At 47.6% G+C, this 13187-nt stretch overlaps 1 protein-coding gene across 2 annotated transcripts in view; it reads right to left on the bottom strand.

Annotated features, from left to right (window-relative positions):
* LOC121542554 overlaps positions 1–10175 on the bottom strand; it is a 38462-nt gene extending 28287 nt beyond the window's left edge. For both annotated transcript variants that reach the window (XM_041851963.2, XM_041851964.2), the window contains exon 1: positions 10020–10175. The gene's annotated coding sequence lies outside the window, so the exon portion shown is untranslated. The remainder of the gene's footprint in view (positions 1–10019) is intronic.
* Between the last annotated feature and the right edge of the window lie 3012 nt (positions 10176–13187).

The following is a 13187-nucleotide window of genomic DNA, read 5'->3' as shown; positions in this document are numbered from 1 at the left end:
TTAAACACTAGTAAAACTAAATGCATGCTCTTCAATCGAACGCTGCTGGCACCCGCCCACCTGACCAGACTCACATTAAGAATCTCCAATCCAAAGTTAAATCTAGAATTGGCTTCCTATTTCGCAGCAAAGCCTCCTTCACTCATGCTGCCAAACATGCCCTCGTAAAACTGACTATCCTACCAATCCTTGACTTCGGCGATGTCATTTACAAAATAGCCTCCAACACTCTACTCAGCAAATTGGATGTAGTCTATCACAGTGCCATCCGTTTTGTCTCCAAAGCCCCATACACTACCCACCTGTCAAGGGTTCTGATGCGACGGTGTGGTGGAATCAAGTGCAGGACACAGGAGCTCAGTCAAACTTGACTTTACTGGCAAAGCACAAAAATACACGGGTAAACTAACCCGGAGGTAAACAATACGCAACAGTGCGTAAAATACAAAACCCGACTACGCACGAACAACAGTGTGACGGTAAACTAGCGTCTGTCCCAAACAGTAGAACATCAACAGACAGGAAAACAATCACACACAACACCTGACAAACACAACGAGAACTTATAGGACACTAATGACACTAAACGATAACAGGTGTACAATACCAGACCAGAACAAACGAACATAGAAACATCCAACGGTGGCAGCTAGTATTCCGGAGACGACGAAAGCCGAAGCCTGCCCGAGCAAGGAAGAGAGGCAGCCTCGGCCGAAACCGTGACAGTACCCCCCCCTTGACGCGCGGCTCCAGACGTGCGCCGACTCCGGCCTCGGGGACGACCAGGAGGACGCGGAGCAGGGTGCGTCGGGTGACCACGATGGAATTCCGTCAGGAGAGACGGGTCCAAAATGTCTCTCCTCGGCACCCAGCACCGCTCCTCCGGGCCGTACCCCTCCCACTCCACTAGATATTGGAGACCCCCCATCCGACATCTCGAATCCAAGATGGACCGCACGGAGTACGCCGGTGCCCCCTCGATGTCCAATGGGGGCGGAGGAGTCTCCCTGATCTCATTTTCTTGGAGTGGGCCAGCTACCACCGGCCTGAGAAGAGACACATGGAACGAGGGGTTAATACTTTTATACTCAACAGGTAGTTGTAATCTGTAACACACCTCGTTCAATCTTCTCAGGACTTTAAATGGCCCTACAAACCGCCGACCCAGTTTCCGACAGGGCAGGCGGAGGGGCAGGTTTCTGGTAGAGAGCCAGACTCGATCACCAGGTGCGTACACCGGTCCCTCACTGCGGTGGAGATCGGCGCTCGCCTTTTGACGACGGAGGGCCAGCTGCAGGTGGACGTGTGCAGCGTTCCATGTCTCCTCCGAGCGCCGCACCCACTCATCCACCGCAGGAGCCTCGATCTGGCTCTGCTGCCAAGGTGCCAGAACCGGCTGGTAACCTAACACACATTGGAAAGGGGGTTAGGTTAGTGGAGGAATGGCGTAGGGAATTCTGGGCCATTTCGGCCCAGGGAACGACCTTGCCCACTCCTCCGGCCGGTCCTGGCAGTATGTTCTAAGAAACCTACCCACATCCTGGTTCACACGTTCCACCTGCCCATTACTCTCCGGGTGGTAACCCGAGGTGAGGCTCACCGAGACCCCCAACCGCTCCATAAAAGCTCTCCAGACTCTGGAGGTAAATTGGGGACCTCGATCAGACACAATATCCTCGGGTACCCCGTAGTGCCGGAACACATGGGTGAATAGCGCTCGCGGTCTGCAGGGCAGTAGGAAGGCCCGGCATAGGGAGCAAACGACAGGCCTTAGAAAACCGGTCCACAACGACCAGTATAGTGGTATTCCCTGTGAAGGAGGAAGGTCAGTGATGAAATCCACCGAGAGGTGAGACCATGGTCGTTGTGGAACGGGCAGGGTAGTAACTTACCCCTAGGCAGATGTCTAGGCGCCTTACACTGGGCGCACACCGAGCAGGAGGAAACATAAACCCTCACATCCCTCGCCAACGTGGGCCACCAGTACTTAGTACTAAGGCAGTGCACTGTCCGGCCGATACCAGGGTGTCCAGAGGAGGGTGACGTGTGAGCCCAATAGATCAATCGATCCCGAACCTCGAGCGGAACGTACCTCCGACCCTCCGGGCATTGAGGTGGACTAGGGTCGGTGCGTAACGCCCGCTCGAGTTCAGCATCGACCTCCCACACCACCGGTGCCACCAGACAAGACTCCGGCAGTATGGGAGTGGGCTCCACGGACCTCTCCTCCGTGTCATACCGCCGAGACAGTGCGTCTGCCCCTTACCGTTCTGTGACCCAGGGATGTACGTGATTTTAAATGTGAACCGGGTCAAAAACATATTCCACCGCGCCTGGCGAGGGTTCAGTCTCCTCGCTGCCCGGATGTACTCCAGGTTACGGTGGTCCGTCAAAATGAGGAAAGGGTGTTGAGCCCCCTCGAAGCCAGTGCCTCCACACCTTTAGGGCCTGTACCACGGCTAACAGCTCCCTGTCCCCTACGTCATAATTTCGCTCCGCCGGACTGAGCTTCTTGGAATAAAAAGCACAGGGGCGGAGTTTAGGTGGCGTGCCGGACCGTTGCGAAAGCACGGATCCTATACCGGCCTCTGACGCGTCCACCTCTACCTGAAATGGTAAAGAGGGATCCGGATGCGCCAGCACCGGAGCCGAGGTAAACAGGTCCTTCAGCCTCCCAAACGCCCTGTCCGCCTCGGCTGACCACTGCAGACGCACCGGACCCCCCTCCAAAAGAGACGTTATGGGAGCTGCCACCTGTCCAAAACCCCGGATAAACCTCCGGTAGTAATTCGCAAACCCCAAAAACTGCTGCACCTCCTTCACAGTGGTTGGCGTTTGCCAATTACGCACGGCTGACACCCGGTCTACCTCCATCTTCACCCCTGACGCAGACAACTGATAACCCAAAAAGGAGACCGACTCCTGGAAAAACAGACACTTCTCTGCCTTGACATACAGGTTGTGCTCCAACAGCCTCCGCAACACTCGGCGCACCAGGGCCACATGCTCGACTCGTGTAGACGAGTACACGAGAATGTCATCTATGTACACGACCACCCCCTGCCCCTGCATGTCCCTGAAGATCTCATCCACGAATGATTGGAAAACTGAAGGAGCGTTCATCAACCCGTATGGCATGACAAGATACTCGTAATGGCCCGAGGTGGTACTAAAGGCTGTCTTCCATTCATCGCCCCCCTAATGCGCACCAAGTTGTACGCGCTCCTGAGATCTAATTTAGTGAAGAAACGCGCCCCGTGCAATGACTCCGTCATGATCGCAATCAGCGGGAGTGGATAACTGTACTTCACCGTGATCTGATTGAGACCACGGTAATCAATGCACGGGCGTAACCCACCATCCTTTTTCTTCACAAAAAAGAAACTCGAGGACGCAGGGGAAGTGGAGGGCCGTATGTATCCTTGTCTCAGAGATTTGTCTATGTAAGTCTCCATAGCTCTCTTCTCCTCCTGAGACAGAGGATACACATGGCTCCGTGGGAGCGCAGCTCCTGCCTGGAGGTCTATCGCACAATCTCCCTGCCTATGGGGAGGCAACTGCGTCGCCCTCGACTTACTGAACACAATAGCCAAATCCCCATACTCAGGGGGAACGTGCAATGCGGGCACCTGGTTTGGACTCTCCACCGAGGTAGCCCCTACGGAAACGCCTAAACATCGACCCACACACTGGGCAGACCACTCCATCAGAGCCCTCTCCTGCCACGAAATAGACGGGTTATGGGTACTCAACCAGGGCATGCCCAGCACCACCGGATACGCAGGCGAGTCGATCAGAAATAGCTGGATCATCTCCTGATGACCCCCTGCGCACACATCCTAAGTGGCGCCGCTGACCTCCTGATCAAGCCCGCACCCAACGGACGGCTATCTAGGGCATGAACGGGGAAGGGGACGTCAACAGGGAGAAGGGGAATCCCTAAGGCTGAACAACATTTCTTATCAACAAAATTCCCAGCTGCGCCTGAATCTACCAGCGCCTTATGCTGGGAATGAGGTGCTACCTGTGGAAAACGCACATGTATACAGAAGTGTGCAACAGAGAGCTCTGGGTGAGTGGGGCGCCTACTCACCTGGAAGGACTCCCCAGTGCGGGGCCTGTCGTCCTCTCCCCTAGGAGGCCATCCCCAGCACCTAGCCGCGGTGTGTCCTCCCCGACCACAGTTGGTGCAGGAGATGGACCCCCTCGTACTCCGACCCCTCCTCTCTCTAGCGCCAGCGCCCCCGAGCTCCATGGGCCACGGCTCGGAGGCGCTGGAGGGTGAAATGGACGGACCCCCCTCGGGACGTCCGCGGGTAGCTAGCAGGGTATCCAGCCTGATGGACATGTCGACTAACTGATCGAACGAGAGGCTGGTGTCCCGACAGGCCAGCTCCCTACGGACGTCCTCACGTAGACTACAGCGGTAGTGATCGATGAGGGCCCGCTCATTCCACCCTGCATCCGCTAGAGTACGGAATTCCAAAGCGAACTCCTGGGCACTCCTCTTCCCCTGCCGGAGGCAGAACAGACGCTCCCCCGCCGCTTTCCCGCCGGATGGTCAAACACCGCCCTGAAGCGGCGGGAGAACTCAGCATACGTGATGGTGGTAGCGTCTATTCTCCTCCACTCGGCGTTGGCCCATTCTAACGCCTTGCCGGAAAGGCAGGAGATCAGGGCGGACACGCTCTCGAGTCCCGAGGGCGCCGGGTGCACGGTGGCCAGGTAAAGCTCCACCTGGAGAAGGAAGCCCTGACACCCGGCAGCGGTCCCATCGTAGGCCCTCGGGAGCGAGAGTCGAACTCCTCTGGGTTCCGGAGCGGGAATGGGCTGACTTGCCGATGGTGAGGGCAGGGAAGATGGCGTTGGGGGTGTCCCTCGGGTCTCCCAGCGTTGGAGGGTGGTGATCACCTCCTGCAGGGGCGGACCCCATCCGCAGGGATCTGGTCATTCTGCTCCCCGGACCCTGTCTTCCAACGTCTCCTGTGCTGCTGCGGCTCCTGCTGATTCCATTCGAATCGGTGTGTGATTCTGTCAAGGGTTCTGATGCGACGGTGTGGTGGAATCAAGTGCAGGACACAGGAGCTCAGTCAAACTTGACTTTACTGGCAAAGCACAAAATACACGGGTAAACTAACCCGGAGGTAAACAATACGCAACAGTGCGTAAACGAATACAAAACCCCGACTACGCACTGAACAACAGTGCGACGGTAAACTAGCGTCTGTCCCAAACAGTAGAACATCAACAGACAGGAAAACAATCACACACAACACCTGACAAACACAACGAGAACTTATAGGACACTAATGACACTAAACGATAACAGGTGTACAATACCAGACCAGAACAAACGAACATAGAAACATCCAACGGTGGCAGCTAGTATTCCGGAGACGACGAACGCCGAAGCCTGCCCGAGCAAGGAAGAGAGGCAGCCTCGGCCGAAACCGTGACACCACCACTGTGACCTGTACGCTCTTGTTGGCTGGTCCTCACTACATGTTCGTCGTCAAACCCACTGGCTCCAGGTCATCTATAAATCACTGCTAGGCAAATCCCCGCCTTATCTTAGCTCATTGGTCACCATAGCAACACCCACCCGTAGTCTGCGCTCCAGCAGGTATATCTCACTGGTCATCCCCAAAGCCAACACCTCCTTTGGCTGCCATTCCTTCCAGTTCTCTGCTGCCAATGACTGGAACGAATTGCAAAAATCTCTGAAGCTGGAGACTCTTATCTCCCTCACTAACTTTAAGCATCAGTTGTCAGAGCACCTTACCGATCACTGCACCTGTACACAGTCCATCTGAAATTAGCCCACCCAACTACCTCATCCCTATATTGTTATTTATTTTGCTCATTTGTACCCCAGTATCTCTATTTGCACATAATCTCTTGCACATCTATCATTCCAGTGTTAATACTAATTGTAATTATTTTGCACTATAGCCTATTTATTGCCTTACCTCCATAACTTGCTACATTTGCACACACTGTATATATATTTTCTGTTGTATTTTTGACTTTATGTTTTTTTTTTTACCCCATATGTAACTCTGTGTTGTTGTTTTTATCGCACTGCTTTGCTTTATCTTGGCCAGGTCGCAGTTGTAAATGAGAACTTGTTCTCAACTGGCTTACCTGGTTAAATAAAGGTGAAATAAAAAATAAAATAAAAAAATATATAGAAGATACATAACTAGAGGTTATGCTATGACTTAGGCACACTTCTTAGGTGTGTAACTGACATGACCAAGGAGCTATTGAAAGTTTGAAAAATTCACGTAAAATCGCATGGGATGAAAATGGACAAACAAAAGGGTATGCAATATAGACGGGTAGTCAGTGGACATTCTGAACCTTGTTTAAGTCCAGTAGGTCACATGACCAAGGAGCTATTTATATTCTAAAGTTTGACAAATGTATGTAAAATCATGTGAGATGATGTGGTGTCGAGACAATGCTGCTGAGATGCTGTGTTGACAAGGAATCCGCTGACACTGTACTTGATTATAACTTTTATTATATCAAGGATTTCAGCATCAATTTACAGATTTCTGCAGAATCTGGAGAACAACTAACCCAATCTCAAATATGATTATTCTCCCCGTCCTTTGTTCAAAACCTGGTATATATCCTATGTAACATAAGATGGGTGTTTTGGATAGACCAATCCCTGGCCTCCACATATCCCAGTGTCCTCTGTTTCAGGGGGCCCCTATAGTAATGCTTTCCAGATGTTTCAGCAAAGCAGAGTAAAGTTCATCTAACACACCATTTGCTAACCTCAGCCAAAATTATAAATTGTTCAGATACTACAATGACAATGGACAAACTAAAGGGTGTGCAATATAGAAGGGTAGTCAGTGGACATTCTGACAGCAGTGTGAGGGTTGTAGGTCACATGACTAAGGAGCTAATGTTAGATATGTCACCATGTTGACGGTCCCTAAAATTAGATATGTCACCATGTTGACGGTCCCTAACTGCTGTTGGTGGAAAACTACAGGCGAATATCCGTCGAATATCCAACCTGAATCTGACTTTTGTGGGAAATTATTCTCTTATATTTTAGATGTGCTGTTAGCTTAATAAGAAAGCATTAATGATTAAACATAAAAGGTTTGTACTGTACTGATATAAATTGTTTAACCTAACAAGCTGTGATTAATGTGAGGAGCTGTTAGGGAGTAGGGGGAGATAAGGCTTGTGACTCACACTGCCTCTTTGTTAGACCGCTCAAGGACATATGTACAAAGAGTACAGTTAGAGTGGGAAAGTACAGGGAAACTGTGTCTATGGGTGCTGACTCTCTGGACAAGCTGCAGATAACAACTTATGCCTGGCAACAGTGAAGCGCCAAGGGTCTGGGACCAGCCTGTGCGCCAACGATAGGCTGAGTAAGTCTAAACCACACTCAGTCTCTACTCTGATAGGCCAGCAGGGAGCATCTCTTTCAGAGTATTTAAAGAAGAACTCATAACAATGGACCAGTTCTCTGTCTGCCCTGCGTGGTATTTCAGTGAACCACGCTCAGTCTCTACTCTGATAGGCCAGCAGGGAGCATCTCTATCAGAGTATTTAAAGAAGAACTCATAACAATGGACCAGTTCTCTGTCTGCCCTGCGTGGTATTTCAGTGAGCCAGTATACGAACTCTCATACTTACCATTTAAGCATTTGCATTAATAAATACTAGACTAACTTGGATACTGTTGTAGTGTCCGAGACAACGATGCTGATTATGCTGTGATGACAAGAAATCCGCTGACGCTGTACTTTGATTATAAAGGTTTATTATATCAAAAGATTTCAGCGTCAATTTACAGACTTCTGCAGACATCTGGAGAACAACGGCCCAATCTCTTAATATGTTGTTCCTCCCTGTCCTTTGTTTAAAACATGGTATTTACAGTGGGGAGAACAAGTATTTGATACACTGCCGATTTTGCAGGTTTTCCTACTTACAAAGCATGTAGAGGTCTGTAATTTTTTATCATAGGTACACTTCAACTGTGAGAGATGGAATCTAAAACAAAAATCCAGAAAATCACATTGTATGATTTTTAAGTAATTAATTTGCATTTTATTGCATGACATAAGTATTTGATACATCAGAAAAGCAGAACTTAATATTTGGTACAGAAACCTTTGTTTGCAATTACAGAGATCATACGTTTCCTGTAGGTCTTGACCAGGTTTGCACACACTGCAGCAGGGATTTTGGCCCACTCCTCCATACAGACCTTCTCCAGATCCTTCAGGTTTCGGGGCTGTCGCTGGGCAATACAGACTTTCAGCTCCCTTTAAAGATGTTCTATTGGGTTCAGGTCTGGAGACTGGCTAGGCCACTCCAGGACCTTGAGATGCTTCTTACGGAGCCACTCCTTAGTTGCCCTGGCTGTGTGTTTCGGGTCGTTGTCATGCTGGAAGACCCAAACACGACCCATCTTCAATGCTCTTACTGAGGGAAGGAGGTTGTTGGCCAAGATCTCGCGATACATGGCCCCATCCATCCTCCCCTCAATACGGTGCAGTCATCCTGTCCCCTTTGCAGAAAAGCATCCCCAAAGAATGATGTTTCCACCTCCATGCTTCACGGTTGGGATGGTGTTCTTGGGGTTGTACTCATCCTTCTTCTTCCTTCAAACACGGCGAGTGGAGTTTAGACCAAAAAGCTCTATTTTTGTCTCATCAGACCACATGACCTTCTCCCATTCCTCCTCTGGATCATCCAGATGGTCATTGGCAAACTTCAGACAGGCCTGGACATGCGCTGGCTTGAGCAGGGGGACCTTGCGTGCGCTGCAGGATTTTAATCCATGACGGCGTAGTGTGTTACTAATGGTTTTCTTTGAGACTGTGGTCCCAGCTCTCTTCAGGTCATTGACCAGGTCCTGCCGTGTAGTTCTGGGCTGATCCCTCACCTTCCTCATGATCATTGATGCCCCACGAGGTGAGATCTTGCATGGAGCCCCAGACCGAGGGTGATTGACCGTCATCTTGAACTTCTTCAATTTTCTAATAATTGCGCCAACAGTTGTTGCCTTCTCACCAAGCTGCTTGCCTATTGTCCTGTAGCCCATCCCAGCCTTGTGCAGGTCTACAATTTTATCCCTGATGTCCTTACACAGCTCTCTGGTCTTGGTCATTGGAGTCTGTTTGATTGAGTGTGTGGACAGGTGTCTTTTATACAGGTAACGAGTTCAAACAGGTGCAGTTAATACAGGTAATGAGTGGAGAACAGGAGGGCTTCTTAAAGAAAAACTAACAGGTCTGTGAGAGCCGGAATTCTTACTGGTTGGTAGGTGATCAAATACTTATGTCATGCAATAAAATGTAAAAAAAAATTACTTAAAAATCATACAATGTGATTTTCTGGATGTTTGTTTTAGATTCCGTCTCTCACAGTTGAAGTGTACCTATGATAAAAATTACAGACCTCTACATGCTTTGTAAGTAGGAAACCCTGCAAAATCGGCAGTGTATCAAATACTTGTTCTCCCCACTGTATATCCTATGTAACATAAGATGGGTGGTTTTTGATAGACCAATCCCTGGCCTCCCCACATCTCCAAATGTCCTCTATTCCAAGAAGCCTATGTAGCAATGCTTTCCAGATGCTTCAGCAAAGCAGAGTAAAGTTAATATATTACACCATTTGCAAATGTCAGCAAAATCATAGACTTTCAGATACTACACTGTGTAATGACCTCTTTTGTTCCCAATACCAGATTTGAATTTACGCAATTTATCACTTTACCTCGGTGTTTGTGGGCACCGTTTGTCACCATTATAGTGCAACTAATGTGTTGTTTAGTGTTGTGTCTTTGCTGTCATGTATAAACAACAACAAAAGTTGTTTGCCCCACCAAGATGTACATGCTAAAATCGCCACTGACTATATAGCCTCAAAGCATGGTTAAAACTATAATTTTGATAGCATGGATGGTCATTCCTTGCATCCATAACGCTGTATATGAATTTTAGAGTGGTTACATTTCCTAGGATACTTACATAAAGCCTGCGTCGCTCCTCTCTCTTTCACATACGGCAGATCAGCGATAAACATGCATGTCTCTGTTGTGGAAAATCGTCCTTATCCTTTTTTTAAATAAAGTACTTCCAGAGTTTTTGTAGAATCAAGACATACTCTATTACACAAGCAATAGAGCCGAGCTGCCCTGCAGAGCAACTAACTCTCCAACCCTCAGTTCTCAGTTTATATACAGTTTCATTCTTGCTTATAGTACACTCCTTTTTAGCTTAATCCCTCCCTGGTTAGTTCCTCCACCATTGTTTCCAATCTTAACATCTTGACCGTCCCGCCCATCATGTTTAATAATAATAATAATAATATGCCATTTAGCAGACGCTTTTACCCAAAGCGACTTACAGTCATGCGTGCATACATTTTTGTGTATGGGTGGTCACGGGGATCGAATCCACTACCCTGGCGTTACAAGCGCCGTGCTCTATCAGCTGAGCTACAGAGGACCACCATTCTTTAATAGTGGCGCAATCTGACTTCTCCTCCTTCTATTCATTCAGTTTTTACTCCTTCTATTCATTCCCTCCCCTACCGTGGTCCTCTGTAGCTCAGCTGGTAGAGCACGGCGCTTGTTACGCTAAGGTTGTGGGTTCGATCCCCGGGACCACCCATACACAACAAAAAAAAATGTATGCACGCATGACTGTAAGTATCCAAAGCGTCTGCTAAATGGCATATTATTATTATTTACAAACAATAGTGGCGCGACCAAACCTTATTATGTAAAAAATAACAGAGCCATTTCCAAGGACGTGCTTCCCACAGTTGTGTCAAGTTGGCTGGATGTCCTTTAGGTGGTGGACCATTCTTGATACACACTGGAAACTGTTGAGCGTGAAAAACCCAGCAGTGTTGCAGCTCTTGACACACTCAAACCGGTGTGCCTGGCACCTACTACCATACCGCGTTCAAAGGCATTTAAATATTTTGTCTTGCCCATTCACCCTCTGAATGGCACACATACAAAATCCATGTCTTAATTGTCTCAAGGTTTAATAATCCTTATTTAACCGTCTCCTCCCCTTCATCTACACTAATTGAAGTGGATTTAACAAGTGACATCAATAAGGAATCATAGGTTTCAGCTGGATTCACCTGGTCAGTCTGTCATGGAAAGAGCAGGTTTTCTTAAATGTTTTGTATACTCAGTGTATATGCTTGTGTGACTAGTATGTTGTGCTATTCAGCTGAAACATCCAGTTGGGTGAATACATCTGGTTTGAACTTTTATCGGTGTCTGTCTGGTCTGTACCTTGAATAGAACCTAACAGTAAATAATGTTGTTTAATCAACCTTTAATAACTTTATGTAATAAACATGTTGGACTCAAAACAAAAAAATACAGAAGTCTTGCTGTTGCGCCAGATAGCATATCGTGGGTCTCCGGTCACAAGGAGTACACTTCCCCAAACATGCTCACTAACATGCAGCCACCCTTTTCTCTTCTCATACTATGACTTTATACATCAAAACATCCTAAAGGCTTAAAGCATAGCTGCACTTAAACTTAAATCACACTAAAGCAATTATTTACAATCTATTGGTATATAAGGCTAAGTAAGCATCCCGTATATAGTGCAGCACCTGTAGACTAGCACAGGAAAGCAGCGCCTCAGATGAAAAGAGAAAGTAGTGATCATCAAACCTGAGTTAGTAGTACTGCATACTGACGCCACACAGACACACTCACCACATACACTGCTGCTACTGTCTAATATCTATCCTGTTGCCTAGTCACTTTACCACTACCTATTTGTACAATACATAGCTACCTCAATTACCTCGTGCCCCTGCACATCGACTAGGTACTGGTACTCCCTGTATATAAAGCCTTCGGACCCCTTGACTTTTTCCACATTTTGTTACGTTATAGCCTGATATGACGTGTTTATACAGGGTTTTAGGAATGAGGTCAATCCATTAGTATAGGTCACTCTTGGTGCCACAGAGTCTGAATGCTATAGCAATATTTTTATGTATCAAAGGTAAAATATACATTTTAGTCATTTAGCAGCCATTCCCTCCCCTACCCTGGACCAATTGTGCACCGCCCCATGGGTCTCCCGGTCGCCGCCGGCTGCGACAGAGCCTGGTTTCGAACCAGGATCTCTAGTGGCACAGCTAGCACTGCGATGCAGTGCCTTAGACCACTGTGCCACTCGGGAGTCTATAGTAAACATGGTTGATATTTTATCATCCAGATGCATGCCTAAATAAGGAATATAGCCAATGCAGTGTGTAACCATGCTTTAATGAATGTATGTATATTATTTTTTAAGAAAGTGTCTGAGTCACGCCACCAATATAATGACATAAGGAAAAGAGGCCTCATCTGGAAAAGCGCACATAGCCTTTTTGGAGTAAACGACATGTGACATCTGGATGTTAAAAGATAAGGGTGGCATGGCACTGAAAGAAGTTATTCATTTGCCTTAAGGGGAGTAACTGTATATGCTACAGTATGTAAGCATGACTATGCATTTGTATTTGTATAAAAGGAGATCTTTGAGCCAAGGAGAGCCAGTTGTTCCATGGAGCAGCTTGGCTTTTTTTACGCAATAATAAAGTCTAATTTTTTGATTCACAAGCTCCAGTTTCTTGAGAGATATTTTTGAGTTGACTACTCTTGAGTCAAATATTTCTACGACAATGCCAAGGAGGTCCAGGAGGTCTAGGGAGCCCACTGGTGCTAATCTTAGAATTAGTTTGTGATGGAATGTCCTGACTAGGGTGCAAGATAATACCATTGTAGTTGGAAGTGACACCCAATAATGGTTGGCAACTGTTGGCTAGAACTGAATTGGTTCCTCTCACGGGGTTAGGTGTGTGTGTGACATAGGAATGTTGCTTCTATCTTCATCTGACCTGACTTCGAATTCCTCGCTCCTACCTAATCCAAGGCTGTCCTGATTTATCAGTGACTGAAACTAGTTTTTTTTTTTTTTTCTTGTTTTGTTTAGGGGGTAGATCAGCTTTAATATTGCAGATTGATTGTAACTTCTAGCAATGTAATTGTCTGCATCACTTCCAATCACCCATATGTTTTTGTTTTGTTTTTCTCTTGCATATACAGTGAGGGATAAAAGTTTTTGATCCCCTGCTGATTTTGTACGTTTGCCCACTGTCAAATAAAT

This window comes from Coregonus clupeaformis, chromosome 28 (assembly GCF_020615455.1).
Source record: "Coregonus clupeaformis isolate EN_2021a chromosome 28, ASM2061545v1, whole genome shotgun sequence".
Classification (NCBI taxonomy): domain Eukaryota; kingdom Metazoa; phylum Chordata; class Actinopteri; order Salmoniformes; family Salmonidae; genus Coregonus; species Coregonus clupeaformis.
This window is presented reverse-complemented; position numbering and strand designations above follow the sequence as displayed.